Source organism: Solanum pennellii, chromosome 10, assembly GCF_001406875.1.
Source record: "Solanum pennellii chromosome 10, SPENNV200".
Taxonomy (NCBI): Eukaryota; Viridiplantae; Streptophyta; class Magnoliopsida; order Solanales; family Solanaceae; genus Solanum; species Solanum pennellii.
This window is the reverse complement of record NC_028646.1, coordinates 74,183,403-74,204,955: the sequence shown is the minus strand read 5'-3', so window position 1 is coordinate 74,204,955 and position 21,553 is coordinate 74,183,403. Positions and strand designations below refer to the sequence as shown.

General features: G+C 34.2%; 5 non-coding genes and 1 pseudogene across 5 annotated transcripts; all 6 read left to right on the top strand.

The window, feature by feature from the left end:
- The first annotated feature begins 1,723 nt into the window (after positions 1–1,723).
- On the top strand, positions 1,724–1,846 carry LOC114074541. Its single transcript, XR_003574964.1, has one exon. It is a non-coding gene; the product is annotated as a small nucleolar RNA SNORD14 (small nucleolar RNA).
- A 97-nt stretch (positions 1,847–1,943) lies between these two features.
- LOC114074543 lies at positions 1,944–2,066 on the top strand. The gene has a single exon (XR_003574966.1). It is a non-coding gene; the product is annotated as a small nucleolar RNA SNORD14 (small nucleolar RNA).
- Positions 2,067–2,322: 256 nt separating this feature from the next.
- On the top strand, positions 2,323–2,423 carry LOC114074511. The gene has a single exon (XR_003574940.1). It is a non-coding gene; the product is annotated as a small nucleolar RNA snoR99 (small nucleolar RNA).
- Positions 2,424–2,468: 45 nt separating this feature from the next.
- On the top strand, positions 2,469–2,592 carry LOC114074544. Its single transcript, XR_003574967.1, has one exon. It is a non-coding gene; the product is annotated as a small nucleolar RNA SNORD14 (small nucleolar RNA).
- A 114-nt stretch (positions 2,593–2,706) lies between these two features.
- On the top strand, positions 2,707–2,831 carry LOC114074542. Its single transcript, XR_003574965.1, has one exon. It is a non-coding gene; the product is annotated as a small nucleolar RNA SNORD14 (small nucleolar RNA).
- Positions 2,832–3,378: 547 nt separating this feature from the next.
- Positions 3,379–10,910, top strand: LOC107001575 (annotated as a pseudogene).
- Positions 10,911–21,553: the final 10,643 nt, after the last annotated feature.

The following is a 21,553-nucleotide window of genomic DNA, read 5'->3' as shown; positions in this document are numbered from 1 at the left end:
AGAAGAAGAAGAAGAAGAAGAAGAAGAAGAAGAAGAAGAAGAAGAAGAAGAAGAAGAAGATATCAAATTAAACTAATTAAGATTGTTAAACTTTTTTTATTTAAAATTTAATTATTGAAAAGTTATTAATAGAAATATTAAATTAATCTAATATTGTACAATAAAAATAATTAAAACATGTGATGATTGGGTGATGACGAGGACAAGTAATAGTAATTATGGATAATGATTTACAATAGTGTTGGCTAACTATATAGTCATGAATACTAACTACTAATAGCGATCCGAATTACACATTACCGAAAAATTATACTAAGAATAAAATAAAAAGATCACGGATAAGCATAAAAGAACGATCAGATTTGAAGTTAACATAAATATATATAAATTATACTAAAAAGATCTCAAATAAAAAAAATGATCACAAGTTTACATTTAAGTAGTTCTAATATTACCCAATTCTTATTACCTTCCCTTTTTCTCTATGAAATTTATTTTTAATATTTAACTTTTCGAAGTTCACATATATTGATTTCTTAATAAATTTCATATCTAATCTAAATATTTTTCATAGCTTCTCTTCTATAAAGTTATGTGATTAACAAAAAAATCTTTTTATTAAAGTAATTATTGATATTGATTTGTAATTTTATTTTAATTATTTTCATAACCGCGAAGTGCGGCTAAGTACACTAGTGATATGTAAACCAAAGTTGTTGGGTGGGGGGTGGGGGAAGGTAAAAAGAATGGAAGTGTGTATGGTCTAGCCCAATGAAGACCTTTAACTACATTCAATCTAAAATGAAAATACGTACATGGTCTTCAAATTTAGTGATTTGTTCAGCTTGCAACTATGTAATAAAAGATCGACATGTTTACCCACATAATAAAATGATTTGTTCAAAATAGATTCATCTATTAGATAGTAAAAAAAAATCATTTGTAAGATCATTGAATTTTAGTGGACATTTTGGAATTTTATGGATCTCTAGTATTGTCTTTTATATTGTTAAAAATAATTTAAAATATTTTGATGTTATATCATGTATTTATGATTGATTTAATAACATTGGTTCTCATTGTAGTCGTAAATATGAATTGCCTAAAATATAAATATTAATTTTTAAACAGAAAACAGTTTGATTGCGTTAATTGGTCTATCTATTTTTGGGAAGCTAAAAGAAGTAATTTTTTTTACAAAAATGAAACTTGAGAAAATTACTTGAAAAACACAACTTAAAAGTTTGATCAAACATTAATTATACTTTAAAAAATTTTTACCAACATTCTTTATTTAAAGCATTGATAAAACCAACCTAAAATAAATAAATAAATAATAATAAAAAATAGAAAATCTGGCCACGACCCAAATGGGTCTACAATTGTTGGATTCTCCGATCCAGGCTTAAAAATAACAAAACCCTAAAAAAACTCTTATAAATTCTAATATTCCTCCATCTCTTTATATAAATTCAAACTTTGCTGCTCTCAAATTTCATCACTGCAGTTTTCACTACAAACCATAGCCAGTTATCCCTTACCCCTTCTCTTGTCGAAGCCTTTTTCCTCTGTTTATGGTTTAAGGTAAATGAAATCAAGATTAAGTTTTTTTTTCATAGTGGGGTTCCTCTATTTAGGGATTTAGGTAAACGGAATCAAGATTGATTTTTTTTTTTTTGATTGGGGTTCCTCGTTTTAGATTAAGTTTTTAATTTTTGGGGTTGATCTATGATGATGAATTTTAAGGCTTGTTTCCAAAACATTCGCAGTGGCCGTCTAAGATCTTTCGCCTTCGCCAGGCTTGAGAGATAATTCTGCTTTTATCCTTCCTTAGATGTCTGAGATCTTCCCATTTGTTGTTATTTGAGTGTTTTATGTTAGTTTTTGTTTGGAATTGTGATAATTTTTTGGTTAATTCATTGATTTGAATCCTAATTATATGGTCTTTATGATGATAATTGTTAAGGCTTGTTTCTCAAACATTCGCAGTGGCCGACTAAGAGCTTTCGCCTTCGCCAGGCTTGAGTGTTAATGCTGCTTTTATCCTTCCTTTGATGTATGAGACACCATCATTTTTTAGATAACCATTATCATGTTTATCTATTTTTTGAATCTAACTGCGGTTTTCTCCATTTTGTTCTAGCATGTAATTTTGCTATGTTGTCTCTTTCTTTTAGTTTTGAAACTATCATTTATGTTATCAAATTTGAATTTTTATGGCTTTGTATGGCTAAAAATCATATCTTTTATGAAAATAATCCCTTCGCTTATAAAATCATGGGATTTTCGACTCTTAAGTCTGCCTCTCCAACAAAGAAAGAGTTTCTTTAGGGATGAACAAGTTCCTGATAATTGAATTCATTCATCACTTTGTCTACATCACCGTTTTCATGTTTTGCTGATCATTATCGTATGTTACAATTTTGAATTGTTTTAAGAAATTGATGTGTTTCTAAATTGTTTTGTAATGTCAATGATGATAGATCCTAAGGCTTGTCTCTCAAAACGTCCGCAGTGGCTGCCTAAGTGCTTTCGCTTTCGCTAGGCTTGAGTGTATATGCTGCTTCTATCCTTCCTTGGATGTCTGAGTCTTTTTAACTAAGTTTAAGTTTTAGCTATGTTAGATTTGGTTCTTGTTTGATGATGAATATCTGTGTAATCGTCTTTCAATTGCTTTTCTATCTCCTTCATGAACTTCTTGTCTTTTGCCTATGATGATAGATCCTAAGGCTTGTTTCTCAAAAACATTCGCAGTGGCTGCCTAAGTGCTTTTGCCTTCGCCAGGCTTGAGAGCATATGCTGCTTCTATCCTTCCTTGGATGTCTGAGGCTCTTTTACCTTTGTTTAAGCTTTAGCTATGATAGATTATGTTGTTGCTTGAAATGAATCTATGTAATCCTTATTAACTTGATGTTTTTGGTATATGACTTGAATATGGGGATTTCTCCCTCTTAACACCAATTAAACTACTTATCCAAAAAAATGTCTCTCTTGATGCAAATAAGATACAAGAGCCACCTGAAATAGGTGTTAAAAGTTTAGAAGAACTCGACAGCTAGGAAGAGTGACTAGATACCTTAGCGAGATTGTAGAAAATATAGAAATATATATGAGCTTGATAAAGGATTCGATGTAGTGCACAAATGTACTGCTTGATTGTGTTATTGTGGCTATTACATAACTTACTACTGTAGCACTGATATTGACTGCAATAGCGGCGCATTTATTGCCCTATCATTAATTATTTATATTTTAATATGACCCCTCAAGCTTAAGGTGAAGCAACTTGAGTTACTAATAATTTGTGGCTCTGATAACCAAATGATGCCATAGCGCTGATGACATTGTGGTGCTAACTTCCTCCTGATTATTAGAAAAATGTTATTTGACAGCGATGTATACTTGGACAACAACATACCACCAACTATGTTGACTGATAAAGTATTACTAAATGGCAATGTTGATGGTGAGCGTTGCGCTACGTGTGGCAAATTAATCACATAATGTTATTTAAACTGACTTTGATTAACAACATTTTATATAGTATGTCTTCCTTCCTATCTAATGTCATTATTTGCTGCTATGGCTGATGCAATTGAAAGAAAGATGAAATCTATGAGGAATAAGTTCTTATGGGAAGGGAATAGTAGCAACAAAAAGTTTCACTTAATTAGATGGCGAGTGGTCACTAGTGCAAAGGAAGGAAGTGGATTGGGAATTAGAAACTTCATATTGCACAGTAAAAGCATGTTGTGTAAGTGACTTTGAAGATTTAGCAGGAGCGAAGGAGTGGTCTGGATCAAAATTATTGAAGCAATCTATGGTAGTAGACAAGGCTGGTATCCCCCTTCAAATAATTTATACACTAGAGGGGGAGTATGGAAAGGGATTTGTAAGTTACGGGTCAAGTTTCAACAATTCACCAAATTGGAGGAATGGAGCAAAAATTAGATTTTGGATTTGACTTATGGACGGGTGATGAGTGCTTGAAACAAAAGTTTCATCTTTTTTGCAGTTGTTGCAATAACAAAGATGGAGTTGCAGCTGATTTTTATTCCAACATGGGATGTCATATGAATTTTACAAGCAAACAAGATTTTGGGATAATAGTTGACCCTGGAAATGAATTTGGAGAACTAAAGCTCCTATAAAGGTAGCTTCTTTTGGTTGGATTGTAGCATGGGGAGCCTAGGTCGGTTTATTAATTCTAAAAATCAAATTGAACCACAGAAAATTGATGTTTTTTGTTTTTTTACAACTATATGGTATTTGAAAAAGAGATTGTGTGATAAGCTAAACTTAAAAAATGTTAAGTGAATAGATATTACCCAAAAGACAGTAAAATTCACATGAGTACAAATTTCTTTTTTTGAAATATAGCGTTCATAATGTTAAATTAATAAGATTAAAGGCTAAGAGGCAAATTGAATAGAAAAAATATTTGCAAAGCAAATTGTTAACTTCGAATTTGAAAAACTATAACAATATAATTGTAACTTTTGATCTTAATACAAAATAAAATATTTACAATTTTTATACGCCCAAATTTGAAATAAAATATATAAATATTGAAAACTATAAAATAATTAAAAGTATATTAACAAAGTAAATTATAAATAATAAATTTTAGCTACAAATAAAATTAAATTATATATACACACAATTTTACAAGCCCAATTTTGAAATAAATATATAAAATTGAAAACTATAAACTAACTAAAAATATATTAATAGAGTAGATTATAAATAATTCTTTTATCTATAAATACAATAAATAATATATGTACTAGTTCTGGAGTATTGTTATAATTTATATAGGCCCAACTCTTGTTGATATAAAATTGTTCAACATTGTCTGAAGTACTCCTATACGTGTTTTTGTGCATATAAAATAGACTCTTTTAAGTGTTTACTTTTTGCCTAGAACTTAAATATCAACAATTTTTGGGGGGAATAATGAGCAACTTGTAAGGCTAGAACAATACTTTTACCAATTAGAATTATCACTCAAAAATTCTAAACCCCAAGGCTGAAGTTTCTTGGGACATAAATACTCCAGCAATCATTAAAATAAAAAAATGAATGAAGCGGACAAACCAATAAGAAAAGTAGTGATCAATAAAAAATTATTACATGAGAACTATTAGATGATGTGTTTCTCCAACAATCATGAAAATAAAAATGAATGAAGACACAAATCAATAAGAAAAATAGTGACCAATAAAAAAATATTACATAATAACTATTAGATGATGAAACACAAAGTGTAGTGGATTTATATTTTTTATTCAATTTATAAAGGGAGAAATTAAGTACATGAAAGGTTGTGAATGAATGTGTATAATGGTAGAAGCTAAAAGGTTTAACAATCAAATTCATTAAGAATTGGAAAATGATAAATTGTAGNAAAAAAATGAATGAAGCGGACAAACCAATAAGAAAAGTAGTGATCAATAAAAAATTATTACATGAGAACTATTAGATGATGTGTTTCTCCAACAATCATGAAAATAAAAATGAATGAAGACACAAATCAATAAGAAAAATAGTGACCAATAAAAAAATATTACATAATAACTATTAGATGATGAAACACAAAGTGTAGTGGATTTATATTTTTTATTCAATTTATAAAGGGAGAAATTAAGTACATGAAAGGTTGTGAATGAATGTGTATAATGGTAGAAGCTAAAAGGTTTAACAATCAAATTCATTAAGAATTGGAAAATGATAAATTGTAGCATCTAATCATGTATTTGGTCTAGTTTAATTGTCATTATTGATTTAATTTTAAAAATTAGTAAAAAAAAATTTAATTAATAAAATTCATGAAGGGAATTTTGTAGTCTAATTATATATGTATATGTCGGTTTGATTTGAGTTAAGTTTGACTTTTTTTCTTTAAATACTAAACCAAACCAAGAGTGGTCGATTTTTAATCAACTACCAAACCAACCAAACCAAATCACAAGTCTTCTTTTTCGATATGATTTGTTTCATCGATTCGATTTGAATTTACGATTTTACTTGTACACCCCTACTGAGGATATTCTTTAGAAAAAGGGTTTTGCACTAAGCAATCAATGTTACTTATGTGAAGAAGAGTTGGAGATTGTGAATCATCTTCTTTTGCATTGCAGAACAGCTAGACAATGGTAGGAATTTTCTTCAATATTTGTGGGATCTCTTGGATCATGCCTCATCATGTGAAGGAATTATTGGAGAGTTGGCTGCACCAGAGCACACACAAAGTTTTGAAGCAAATCTGGAGAACTATACCTTTGTGCATATTCTACAGTATCTACCAACATGAATTATGGTGCACTGGTGAGAGTGCTTCACCCTTAATTAGAAGAATCGGGTTCAAGCGATGGGTATGAATAAAATCCTGTTGGGAGTGTCACCCCCGAATAGGCTTTGTAGAGCGCGCCAGATAAAGTTGGAGATCCAATGTGGGATCCGAAAACCGAGTGGAAAACCCAAAAAAATATGTTCTAGACTATCTGACTAGAAAGAAATAAAGCTTTTATTGATGGAAAAAAGACCATATTTATAGAGTTAAATTAAGTGATTACATTATTTGTTTGCTTTTGTAAAAGTAATTTCCTTGATAATCTAGATCATATATGGGAGTTTTTGGAGCTGCTAGAGAGATATTGTAATTGACTATCAGGATTTTCCCAACGTCTTTTGTAACTTTTGATTTTGATACCTTCTTGTTACCTAGTCAATAAATCTTTATCGTATAAAAAAAAAGAGAAATGTGTTGATTAATTGCAACGTGTTGCGGGACTTCGGCATGCTGCTGATTGAGCGTTGACTGAAGATGTGTTAAAGGATGGTAACATGACACAAAATATGCATTAACCAAAGCGTGTTGTTGTATACAAACGTAGCGATAACTAAGGAATAGATAAGAATAGGCAGTGGGTACCATTTATTTAAAAACTTAATAGACATCGCAGAGGATTTTTTTCTCAAACTGGCAGGAAGAGACGAAAAAGGTCTGAATGGAAATAGGCGAATGGTCACTTGAACGAGACATGATTTTTTTTCTCATGCATGTATTCTTCTATATGAGTTTGTCCACAAGCTATCCTTTGGACATACATCTTTGGACTATCACTATTAGCAGGGTGCTTATCTCATTGGTGGAGAGATGCTGAATGACAGTTGCAAAATATGTGATCATGGTTGTATTTTCCTTCCCAAAGGAAAGATCGTATTGTAATGAATTTTTCCTCTGATATATATATATATATATATATATATAGAGAGAGAGAGAGCTAAAATCATAATTTATTTGTGTAATAAATACATGACATTGTTGTAATTGTCGATATTTTTATCATTTAACTATAAATATTTTAATTTAAATTGATGAAAAGGAAGTAAATGTGAGCATTACAATATTTGCAGAAATATGAATTGCCTAGAAATTTCTGGTGTAATCTTGCAGTTTTTATTAAAAATATAAAGTGGTTGTTCCTATTGGTATACTAGGGTCAGCTGATAGAAAAAAGAACATTTCTACTTGATGTCTCCTAAGTCCAATATATATGAGCATAATTGTGATATTGGTACCGACATAGAGCACCTGAATTCATCTTTACTTATTTTTGAGATTTTAAATTTAAATTAGTGCAAAATTTAGAACGCATTTTAGTTTATTTTGGAGTTAGTCTACTTAAAGGCAGTGATGGCTTGAACATTGAGATGCATTACCAATTACCAGGGACTTGTTGATCAAACTTGCAAGTTCCTAATGTTAGAGTCATTTTTGTAAGTCAGCCATAAGTTGATGCATTTTTTGATTTAGAAGGGGTAATATATAATATTTCATGGTGGTTTAAGGGTATACCAACGATGTGATTCAGTTAAGGCACCAATTGGTGAAATGAGTCAAATAATTTTTCTATTCTACAAGGATTTTCTACCTGTTACACACTCCTCGGAAACTATAATGTAGTTGGGTTTCTTAGCCTTCTTTGGTGCCTAGTGACAATCTGGAAAGAAAAAACTCTCATCTTCTCAAACATGAGTGAACTTGAAATTTACTACCTCAAACTTAAAAACTGTAGTTTCTCGTTAAAATACTGTCCAATCAAAAAAGAAAAGAGAAGTGATTGTGACGCTCCAATTCACCTTCAACCTCCAAGGGAACTTCTTTTAACTTTGTTGTCTGTAAGTAGCTTACAAAATGTGATCAATTGTTTGTTTCCTGAAAGGCTAAAACAAGAATCTGTCTATTGATTTTGCTATTGTGAGTATGAGTATGCTGCTTCTCACTTGGACATATGTCCTTGTACTTGACTCATTTTTTGTGGTTTATGTAATGTGCAGAAGTTCGTTAGTGGTTGGAGGCTAATATTTGGACAAGATGCTAAGTCATTGATTATCACCTTCACACTCATCATTGTCCCTGTTGTTCTATTTTGTGTATTTGTGGCAAGAAATCTGGTCCAGGATATGCAATTTTGGTGATAATTATTGTCTTCACAATTTATGTTAGTTTCTTAACTCTTCCTTTTATAGTTAGTTATCCATTGGACTTTGCGTACGTTTCAAGAAAATCCCATGTGTTCCTTCTTCGATTTTTTGAGCAGAAATTTGTCTATGAGTTTCGGCCTTCACCTTTTTTCCTCCCAAAAAGAAGTAGAGACTTGATTTCTGCGAAGATACCCACCTTAGTCACCCTGTTTCTTACGTTGTTGCCAGCTGCTTTTACCCCTGTTTTTTGCTTAACTTTCGTAGCTGCCACCGTGCCTTCTTCTTTTCTTGTCATAAGATTAGCACTCATTCTTGAAGGCACATATATATTCTTTTGAGGTGAGCAAGTGGTTTACAGCAGTTGGAATCCTATAGTATCATCATAATGCTTTATTATGTTATTTCTTAGTATTTCAATATCCTAATGTGGTATTGGTTGCCATAGGTCTTTTATACTTCTACTTTCAACATCAGTAGAAGATCTTGTCATTGTTCCTCGTAATTCTCATCCTCCAGAGGAAGTTCTAGGGTATGATTCTTCAGCTAGCAGTAGACCGCCTCGCTTCAAAGAAGTCCTTGTGAATGGATTGCCTGTACGAGTTAAATATTGTGAAATGTGCTTGTTGTACCGTCCACCAAGATGCTCTCATTGCTCGGTATATGATAATTGTGTGGAGAGATTTGATCACCATTGCCCTTGGGTGGGTCAATGAATTGGGAAGGTAAGTACATCCATTTTTTCATTACTATTTCTTGTTCTTGAAGTTCTATGGAGAATTTTCTATTTGTTGCTTTTCTTACTCTTCCTAATTTATTTAGTTCATTTAAAGATGAAATGTACCAATTGTATGAAATGTTAATTTGGAAAAAAAGTTGATATACAAGTTTTAGGAGGAAAAGCTCTTATTTTTTAAATGTTGTTTAGATATACTAATGAGACACTTTCTTTTTTTCTCTTCTTCTTTGTTGGTGCACAACATAACTATCGGTGCTTCTTTTTATTTGTTTCTTCAACAGCCCTCCTTTGTGTTTTCGTCTATTCATATCAGCTTTGTATCTGAATTTTTTTATGGATGATTCTGGAACTCTTTGGAAAGCTATCAAAGAATCGTCGGCATTTGCAACATTGATGGCATATTGTTTTATTGCACCGTGGTTCGTTGGAGGTCTTACTGGCTTTCATTTGAATCTCATTGGTACAAATCAGGTTAGTTTGGTTTGAAACCTCTTACAATTAATAATGCTTTTCTGCTGTATCTCATCTGAGTACTATCAATCATAGTAATATTTTTTATTCCTAGATGATGACTCCATTATTGTCCTGTTGCTATTGGACACAAGCAGGTATCCCTTCCAAATGATTGATGACTTGTCAGGGACACTTGTCCATGCATTTAGAAAGTTTAATACAAATAATTAGGAGAAACGTAGAAGGTAATGACTCCCTTTTGGCCTCTATTTGTTATCATGCAGGGAATTCTTTATTGACGTTTCTTCTTTACATTTTGTTGGTTATTTTGTAAGGGTTGTTTCCCAGAAAAATGTGACAAATGTTTATATGATTTTGTTAAATTTATATGTATTAAAGAATCTATGGTTAAGACTTGAGATCATCTAATTTAAAATGTAAAACACGTATTTCCTCGAGTAATATATGTTTCTTTCTAATGTTTTTTCCCCTTGACAATCCTCCAGTGTGTTGTTTCTTTGTTCGTGATGATGGTTTAGATATTCCTCACAAGAGCCTCTAAATGGGCTAGACATGTTGATTTAGCTTTAAAGAACAAATGCCAAAGTTTTTTCCATCTCATGCTCTTTTTCCATTTATTATATTTCATAAGATACTCTATTATTTTAAAACTAGTTCTTCTTCTCTTCCATAACTTCCGAAAGTAAAAGAATTGGAAAAACATTTGAAGGAGTAACTTTAGTAGTATAAAAAGGAGTGCTATTGTAAAAGGAAAGCATAAATGTTTTGTGGCTTATAATTGTTGTTCTATAAGGAGATTAATCACCTTCTCATTATACAATATTGACTGGTTCTATTGCTAATGATTTCTACAGACCACATATGAGAACTTCCATTGTAAAGGAAATAACAGGGTGTATAACTGGGGATGCATAAAAAAATTTCTTTAACTATTCGGCTCAAGGATTAAACCTTCAAAAATAAATTTTTGCTGGTAAGTACAGGAAGGGGAGTCAAAGCCTCATAAGAGTAACATTCAAGAAACATATATAAATATCTCTGATGGGGAGATACGAATTAAGGTGGAGACGATCTTGATATTGGAGATGATATTATGAAGATATCCGAATGTCGTAACTCTGAGGAAATTGGTGATGTCAGAGGTAGAGGAAGTGACAAGTCGCCAATTGGTCGTTCTGAGGTTGATTTTGGGTTTAATTTGGAGTCTTAGTTTTCCTCCAAACCCTCATTGTTTAGCTTTAAGCAGAACAAGCAGAAAGAAACCAAATTCAATATCACCAATTTTTTCCCAGCAATATTCCTATTTCATCATGCTGACATTATTTAGATCACTCAAAAGGGGGTTAAACTGATCATTTATTGAGGTTTAAGATGCAACACAACACTTGTTACTAGCCATGAATATGCATTAGTGTCTCTTTCTCAAGATGGGCTCTCTCTGTTATTGTGAAGAGCTGAGATGGATTTCTCAATGGCCCAAACCTACAGTGTTTGGGAAAAAGGGAAGAAAATATTGGTTAGTACATCATACATACTAAGTATGACTTCTATGCATAAAAATAATCAATGCATGTATAAAAGGACATTTTAGTCAAAAACATGTTTTTATCAAGTAAATCGAATATACACATAAAGTAAGCATCATAAGTCAACCCAACATAATATAGTCCCATCATATAGACCACCCAAGCATGTTTCTTTAATGCAAATAATAGAATCCCATAACCCTATCCAAAAGCTAAGCATCACATTAAGCAACCCACTTCATACATACCTTCATAATATAATACTTCATCAAACATGTTTTATTCATAAGGATCATATATACAACTTAACATATACAAGTCATGCTTAACGTAATCATAAAAGAACACCACTAGAACCACCTCTTGGGATCCCATAAGTGCTATGTGTAAGAGAAGTCACATATCCTCCCTCACACTATGTAGAAAACCCCTCAAGAAAATCCCTAGTGAGATTCCATGCATTCCCTTTATTCATTTACTTTTACATTAGGGAAAGAGGTTGCAATAACCGATATTAGATCATGTGAGCTACATGGAATCCGGTGTTAAGACTCCCACACCGAAAAGAGAGGGTTAACCTAAGGTGTAACCATTCGTACATATCTATCTAGGTGGATCCACTAAGCTAGAGTCCTATGTGGACACATAGTTAAGGGTCAAGAAGATTGTTACTAGAAACCCTAACTTGCTAAACGTGGGGGTTTCCATCTCATGAGACAACACATATAATAGAAATTCAGACTTACTAAACATGAGGAACCCATGTGGGGAGCCGGACTTACTAAACGTGATACATCCATCTCATTTACATGCCCTTTCAGTGTTAAGCATCTATTCCCTTTAGTAATCATCTTTAATCATCACATAAGTTCACATGAGCCTTTACTAGACCCTTATGTAAAAATCTTACTATAATAGCTCATAGGTGAGCATAAGTGAGAACAATCCTTTGACTTTAGACACACTAGGAAGTGAGTAAACCTTTAACTTAAACAATTCATTATAATCATGAGAACTACCTTTCAATCATATAACTTAACATAACATACATTTATACTTCATAGCGAATTCAAGATTATAGGGTTAAGGATGAGGAAACCTTGCCATTAACACCATAACAACACATTAGCTACAACATCATTACTACCTAAGTAATTCAACTTGCATAATTGAGTTTAAGAAAGAACCAACATTCATACCTTTTTTCCCATTCATGGGACTCCATGCTTCAATCAACCTAAAATGCATAATTCATACACAAAACAAGGTAATATTCAAGAAGCAATTACATAATTAACATCAATGTAGTCAATCAACATATTTATCAACTTCAAAATTTACCATATCAATTCAAGGTTTTCGTGAAATTGGGGAAATACATGGGTCCATGGGAATATTGAGTGAATAAAAAGAACTAACCATCAATATATACTTAAACAATTTAATTGATCATAATTCATCACAACCGATTCTTTATTTCATTGTTCAAAGACCCATGTGTAGAGAAATACCCTAGTTTTGGGGGAGTTTGAAAATCTATTTGAGAGGACCCTCTTGGGGATACAAATCCCAAGAGTGAAAGAAACCATACCTTAACCAAGACTTTAACCACCAACTTGAGAAGAAAACTTGAGAATTTGGTCTGCTTCTTCAAGCTTCAAAGCTTTTTCAATGCAGAATGGGTAGAGAGAGAATGTAGAGAGAAGGAAGAACTTTTGGGTTTTGATTTGGGTGGGAAGTTATGGTGTAAAACGGATTTAAAACCAATAGATAACCCTCCCTTAAAATACCCAAAATACCCTTCACTTAATTTTACCTTTTGGTGAAGCCAAACATGACTCCAAATTTCAAAATTTTCATCAAGAAGTTAGTCCCCGTTGCAGAGTTGTTCCCACATGATTTCCGAAATTAATTTTTCAAACAGTAGAGTCCGCGACGCAGACAAAGAATTTGGTCCTTGGTGAACCAAATCCGCAACGTAAACTAGTTTCATGTAAGTAAAACGGCCTGTTGCCTTATGCAGCTTGTTGGCCAATCTTTGGGTCCTCCTCAAGGACCCCTAGGGTGGTCCTTAGGGGGTCGAACCTGGACGTTTTGACCCTATATCCATTCTTTTACTTATTTAAAGTGTTTTTACAAATTTTAGACTTCATACACTCCCAAACCTTCACAAGACCTAAGGACATTTACTAGTTAAAGTTCACTAGTTTCCAGACGTCACGATCGTCCCTTGACGTTTAGGTTCTAATACTTCTAAATCACGTTTATTATATTAGTCTAGGTATGGAAATATCATTTTAAATATTATACAATAGGTGACGCTCTAGTTTAGGTCATTGAATTTCTGGGTATTACAATATCTTCCCCTAGGAACATTCGTCCTCGAATGACACCATAAACCTCTTATATGGATAGGAAAAAGACTCAATATTAGCAGCCCAACAACAACAACAAAATGAGTTACAACTCATAAAAGGAAATCTCAACTCCTTTCAACGCAAGATCATAACATTAACACATAAGAACTTAATCTACAATTCATGACACATAAGAGCAGCTCACCATTTCATATCACATAAGGAGGAACTACCTTCTCCATTTCCATATGAGCTCAATATGAACATTTTAAAGAGTTGACATGCTGATTTCTTTTCAAAACAACGCCAAGTATGCACAATAAAACTCTCATGAAGACAATATGGCACACTAGATATAAGCGCAAGTTAACCATGAGAACATAATTCATGAAAACTCTATTTAAGCATGAATTTCTATAAGGACAGGTACATAGAAGGAATTCATATCATGGTCACCAACACATATGAACCTCAATTTATATTAAATTAGAAGGAAATACTAACTTCAACTTTGACTAGGAGTAAGAGGAAAGAGATGAGGATAGCGGGACTGCTTGTCGTCCTCGACCTCCCATATTGCACCCTCAACTAGGTGGTTTTTCCATAGGACTTTTACGGAGGTAACCTCTTTATTACTCAATTTATTGACTTGAAGATCTAAGATCTTAACCAGAACCTCTTCATTAAAAAGTTTCTCATTCATCGCTAAACCTTTTAATGGGAGAATAGACACCGGATCACCTGTACATTTCTTAAGCATACAAACATGAAACACCGGGTGGAGCGGGGCTAATTCATTTGGTAATTTCAACTCATAAGCAACTTTCTCGATTCACTTTAAATTTTATAAGGGTCCACTTACTGGGGACTAAGTTTCCCCTTCTTACTGAACCTCATCACCCCTTTAATGGGTGAAATCTTCAAGTAGACCCAATCACCTACTTCAAACTCAAGGTCCCTTTTTCTATTGTCGGCATATGACTTTTCCCGACTACAGGATGTTCTTAACCTATATATTATTATTTAAACTTTTCTCGTGGCTTTATATACTACCTCGAGACCAAGAAGTTCAAATTCACCAACCTCAAATCACCCAACCAGAGACCGACACCTCCTACCATTAAGTGTTTCAAATGGTGCCATAGAAATACTCGAATGGTAGCTACTATTGTAGGAGAATTCTATCAAAGGTAGGTGGTCATCCAAATTAACCTTGAAGTCAATGACACACACTCTCAATGTCTTCTAGGATTTGGATGGTGCGTTCTGCTTCACCATCCGTTTAGGGGTAAAATGCGGTACTAAGTTTTACTTGAGTACCAAGCCCACTTTGGAAAGACCTCCGAAAGTGAGAGGTGAATTGGGAACCTCTATCCGAAATGATTGACGAACGGTCTCCATGCAACCTTACGATCTCCTTAAGGTACAATCTAGCATACTCTTCTGCCAAATAAGAGACTTTGACGGGAAGGAAATCGGCTGATTTTGTCCACCTATCCACAATAACCCAATGCAGTCAAGTTGCCTACGTGTGCGAGGCAAACCTACCACGAAGTCCATGTTGACATCTTCCCACTTCCAAGTAGATATATCAATATCTTGAGTTAGACCTCCCGATCCTTGATGCTAGGCTTTGAATTGTTGGCAATTTGAGCATCTAGATATAAAGTTTGCTATGTTCATTTTGATTCTGTTCCACCAATAAATCTCACGCAATCCACGGTACATTTTGGTGGCCCCCGGATGGATGGAATATCGAGACCCATGGGCTTCCTTTAAGATTGTTTCTCTTAGGCTATCCACATCCGGTACACATAAACTTTCTTGGTGCCTAAGCACTCCATCTTTTCCTTGAGAAGAAGTTTCTATAGATTTGTTGAGAACCGTCTCTTTTAATTCCATCAATATAGGTTCAAGATGTTGTTTAGACTTCACATTAACAACAACGGATGACTCGGCATTTTGAAGGATCATGGCACCCCCTTTTGGAGAATCTCCTAATTGGACACCCAATCGGGCTAGACTACACATATCACGAGCTAACTCCCTTTTCTCTTCTTCAACATGTGACAGACTACCCATTTATACACGACTCAAGGCATCCGCAACCACATTGGCTTTCCCGGGGTGGTATAGGACACTTATATCATAGACTTTTAAAATCTCTAACCATCTTATTTGGTGCATATTTAAATATTTTTTATTGAACACATATTGGAGACTCTTGTGATCGGTGAACACATCTCTATGTACCCCATAGAGGTAGTGTCTCCAAATTTTCAAAGCAAACACTATGACCACTAGTTCAAGATCATGAGTTGGGTAGTTATTCTCATGTACCTTGAGTTGTTTAGAGACATATCCTATCATCATACCATGTTGCATGAGAACACAACCCAAACCTACTCGAGAAGCAACAGAATACACAACAAACGTTTCGGTACCCTCTGGTAAGGTCAATACCGGAGCAGAGGTGAGTTTATCTTTCAATAATTAGAAGCTATTTTCACATGATTCCGACCATTAGAACTTGGACTTCTTTTGGATCAAGGCCGTCAATGCTGATGCGATAGATGAAAATCCCTCAACAAACCTCATATAGTATTCGACTAAGTGAAAAAACTTTGGATTTCGGTAGGAACCAAAGGTCTAGGCCAACTCTTGACCGTATTTTTCTTTCTCAGATTGACTTTTACTCCTTCACTAGAGACTATGTGACCAAGAAAAGAACCGACCTCAACCAAAATTTACATTTGCTAAATTTGGCAAAGAGTTGGTTGTCTTTGAGGACTTGCAAAACTACCCTCAAAAGGTCCATATGATCATTCTCACTCTTAGAGTATATCAAGATGTATTTAATGAAGAGAATCACAGAAAAATCAAGATAGCTTCTAAAAACTCGATTCATAAGGTCCATTAAAGATGTTGGGGCATTAGTAAGACCAAAAGTCATCACTAAGAATTCAAAATGACCATATCTAGTGCGAAATGTTGTCTTTGGACACCCCTCACCTTAAGTTGGTGATAACCCGACCTCAAGTAAATTTTTCAGAAGTAGCTCGCTCCTTGGAGTTGATCAAACAAATTGCCAATCCTAAGAAGTGGATACTTATTCTTTATAGTGAACTTGTTTGATTGCCGGTAGTCAATACGTATTTGAAGATACCTAATCTTTATTTTTCACAAATAATACCAGAGCAACCCATGGAGATATGTGTTGTTGAATCAAATCCTTATCTAGCAAATCCTTGAGTTAACCCTTTAATTCCTTCAACTCGGCTGAATAGATTCGGTAGGAGGGATTGATATGAGTTTTGTATCCAGTAATCAGTCAATACCTAAATCTATTTGTCACATCCCGAAACCACACCCTAAAAGTTAGGGGCAATCTCGGATTGCAACCAGCGTGCTTGACCTCTCGGAGGTCTTGTACGAGCCCTTACATATCATTCATCCATATGCATAATGAAAAGTAGTGTGGAATTAAAACTTTTCACAAAAACATTTCATAGTCTTCAAAAACACTTTCATATAAAGCAAAAGGAAATACTAAGTCTCAATCTCATCAAACTTAAGACTCGAGAATACTTGGGACACGGCTCATACTTCAAAATATAAAATTACTTAGTCTATTACAATACTTCAAATGGAAACATAAAATACATCATATATGCCCTCAAATCAAATGAGGACATACATCAACTTCACTTGAATGATGCTACGATCCAAGTCTTCACTTCTCAAATGCTCCTCATCTACCAACATCTATAGAGATAGATAAAAGCATGGATAAGTACAACCATATGTGCTAAGTATGGCATAATGCATGAAAATCATTACAAACAGACATTTATTAGAAATATGCATATTTTCATTTAAATATCATATTATAATCATAAGAACACCATTTAACAACTTAGAAACACATAAGAAAGCATTTAAACCCAATATCATAATTTTAGATGTCACTTTACAGTAACTTCAACTCACTGTTACTGTGAATTCCATTCACTGTACAATAGAGTTGCTTAGCTTCACCTTGGACATCTCTTAGTATGTAATCATCCCACTTAAAGCTATCCTACGACTCACTTAAGCAACACAAAGCGAGAACGCCCATACACCCTCTCTTGGCATGCCTAAATGATCCTCAAGATTACTTATAATGAGTCACATACACACTTACAATACATCAAAACATGAACACATAGATAACATGACATTCTCCTTCCAAAGTCTATAAAAATACCTACTTAAGTAAATCAAAAAGATAGTCCATGATTGACCTCTTCAAGATTACCTAAATAATCCTTAAGACTACCTACGGCTTAGATAATGTCCACATAATCAACCATTTCCCTAACTAGAGTCATTCTTAAGACTCATCTAGGTAAGCTACGAAGTGACCATTCCTATGCCCCTTTCACACCTCAACTAGACAACCCTTAACTACTATAGATAAGTACTTATTCATGTAACATACATTCTTAACTTAAGTCATTACATTCACTAGTTCATTCAAGAGACATTCCACGCATAAAGGATATTCAAGTGATAGTCTTGGACAAGACCTAGGAATTCCAAATAAAACCTTCAAAGCCTATTGTGCAATGTCTAGATAGAGTCCAATACCACCATCTAAGCTTTATAGAACTTCTCTAATGCTAATAGGTATTCCATATGATGAGAATAGGCAATAACCGACATAGACCATGATAACAAGACATGGAATCTAAAGTTCTAACCTACTCCGATGAAGGTGTTCTACTTGCCAGTGGTAGAACTTAGACACATCCCATGTAAGCACATGGTTAAGGAATATAAAGGGCATGCTTTGTAATCTAGTCTCATTCTTTAACTAAAAGTACTTCCCTTACCATACTCGATGCTAGCCTTCTTTCTCATAGAGTAATTCATACATAAGGTTCACATAAAAGGGTTCCATAACAAGTTCATAACCCAATCACATTTACCCTACCAAAGTAAAGTCCACTAGGGCTACCTCACAATGGAGATAAGAAGATCATGATGACTTTCCTAAGGATTAATATGATGCCGCTCCAGCCAATTAACCTTAAGTCTATCATTCATTTACTTTGAAGGATACCATTACGTCTAACGACTTCAACATTCATAACCTTACCAGTAGGTTCAAGGTTTCACATAAAAGACCCTCTTAACTTCATTTAAGGTCACATGTCATTCACACATTCAAGATTAAGAGACTTTAGCATCCTAAGTCAAGACACCGCATATTATAATTCATACATACATCAAGCAAGAGACACAAGTATCATCTTCAAGTCATATTACACACTACCATATCATCATCATTATAACCAATATATACTCATATAGTCAAGTAGGAACAACCATGTTTCAACCGTAAGACTATACACACAAGGCCACATTCATAGTCTAACATGATCACCTATATAACATCAATAGAACACATATACTTTCACATTACTTAATATGTAGATAGATATCATAATACTTAACATAATAAACTACACAAATAATAATATTTGTTCAAGTAGTGCTGAAAAAGCCATGATCATCATATTGCATAAAGTAACGCCGACAAGGCTACACCAATTTCAAGTAAAACACATAACACCGCCACCATAAGTGGACCATACCAATCACAATGAAATTGAAGTCTAATAAACATAAAATAAATAAAATAGGGCAGCTTACCACCACATCATCTTCAAAACCTCAATCCAAAGTCAAATCACCACATTCGATATCAAAAGGCCTCACCCATGGCCATCACCAACAATTCAACATAATTATAAAATTATTCATGAAACTAGGTCAAATTACTACATATTCATCAATCCAATACAAACTAGATATCAATTTACTACAATTACTACATCATTAGACAGCCCATAGAAATCTAAACCATAATTCATCAACATTAGGTCAATACCAAGTAACCCATAACTTAGTCAAAAACTAGGGTTCATCCAATTCATGAGTTCATAGGTAATTTAGGTTAAAATCATTAATGCAATATCAATTCAATCATTATTCAATGTTTAGAAATCATTAATGCAAGAACCCATGGAATAGATCATAAAATTGAACAATTCAACTTGAAAACTTTAGAAAACATCTTTGAAAGTTGGGCTCCTTGATGAAGAGAGTTTCAAGGATCAAAAACCATACCTTGATGAAGCTAATTCTTAAATTTGATGAATAATCTCTACTCAATTCTTCAATCCAAGCCCTTCCTTGAGTTTTGACTCCAATGGAGTTCTAAAGAGAATTCTAAGGGATTTGGATTTTCTATTTGGAAGAATGGAAACTTCTAAGTGTTAAACACTTATATACATATTTAAAATACCCAAAATACACCTTAAGGAACCTACAATACTCTTATTTGGAAGTGGGTTGAAATTCCCATTTCACCCCTCACTTAACAGTGATCTGCGCAGGAAAACATAGATCCATCGACGGTTGCCCATCGACAGGGCGTAGGTCCATACACGGGCCGTCTTGTCCTCCGTCGATGGGTTCAGAGGCTTGGAATTGGTATATTAGCTCCCAGTATAAGTACCAAACTACACCCACCACCTACAGGGCGTCGACCAGGCCACTGACCGTCGTTTGCCATCCGTAGGTGGGACTGCCTTGGGCAGTTTTGGCCACCAACATGGGTCCTTCCTCAAGGACCCTTGGATGATCCTTGGGAATGTTTGCCCGGACGTTTCCAACCCAAACTTGAATGTATACGATTTTATCACCTCTCACATGAGTTTCATCCAAAATGAACACGTAAAACTCGACGAAACATGCTTAGAAACACAAGGTCATTTCAAGGCAACACTTTCGAACGTCATGGACGATCTTGGATGTTTGGCCTCCAAACTCCACGAAACTCGACACACTACCTATATATGCTACAATAACTCATTTAAGTACCTTACAACCTCATGAATCATACATAAACACATAGAACCACATATGGGGCACATAGTTGACTTAGTCATCGAACGTCTTGGTCGTCCCTTGACGTTTGAGTTCCAATGCACCTAAACTATTAGACACTGCCTCAATACCATATAATAGACCTATTTAGGACCTTAGACCACAATTTCCAACATGTTAGTCTCTACTTCACCTAAGTCATTTTCGAGGTCTTACACTATTTCCCGTTTGGGAGGGATTCCGAGTAAGTCATCGGGAAAGACTTCTCAAAAATCCTTCACTACGGGGACCGACTCTAATGGATGGGACTCGAACTCAAGATCCTTGAATCCCAAAACATGATAGATAAATCCCTTAGAAATCATTTTGCAAGCTTTAATACATGAAATGATTTGACTCTTTGTAGCTAAGTTTCCCCCCTCCATTCCAAAATGGGTTCGTTAGGAAATTGAAGCTTTATTATTCGAGTTCTACAATCGATTGAAGCAAAAAAAATCATGTAACCAATCCATCCCTAAGATAACATCAAAGTCCAACATTGTCGAGTTCTACCAAATCAACCAATGTGACTCTATTGGTCAAAGAAATGGGACAACCCCTATAGACTTTTTTAGCAACAACGAAATCACTCAACGGGGTAGAAATCGAAAAGAGTTCATCTAATACATCAGGAACCATATCAAATTTCATAGACCCTAGAGGGGTTACAAAAGACAAAATGTCACCGGGATCCAACAATGCATAAACATTAATGGAGAATATTTGCAACATACTGGTAACAACATCTGGAGAGCTCTCTTAATCACCTCGGCATTGGAGAGCATAGAAACGATTATTCTTAGGAGTATCGTGATTGGGACCACTTGTTTGTTCTTGCGCATTTTCCCTTTCTTGAGCCTTTATCATAGGGTAGTCCCCTCTTTATGTGTACACTCTTACCACAACCATAGCAATTACCCGTACCAACTAGACACTTGCCTTCATGTTTTCTACCACACTTAGCACAAATAGGCTTCCCAATATAATGACCA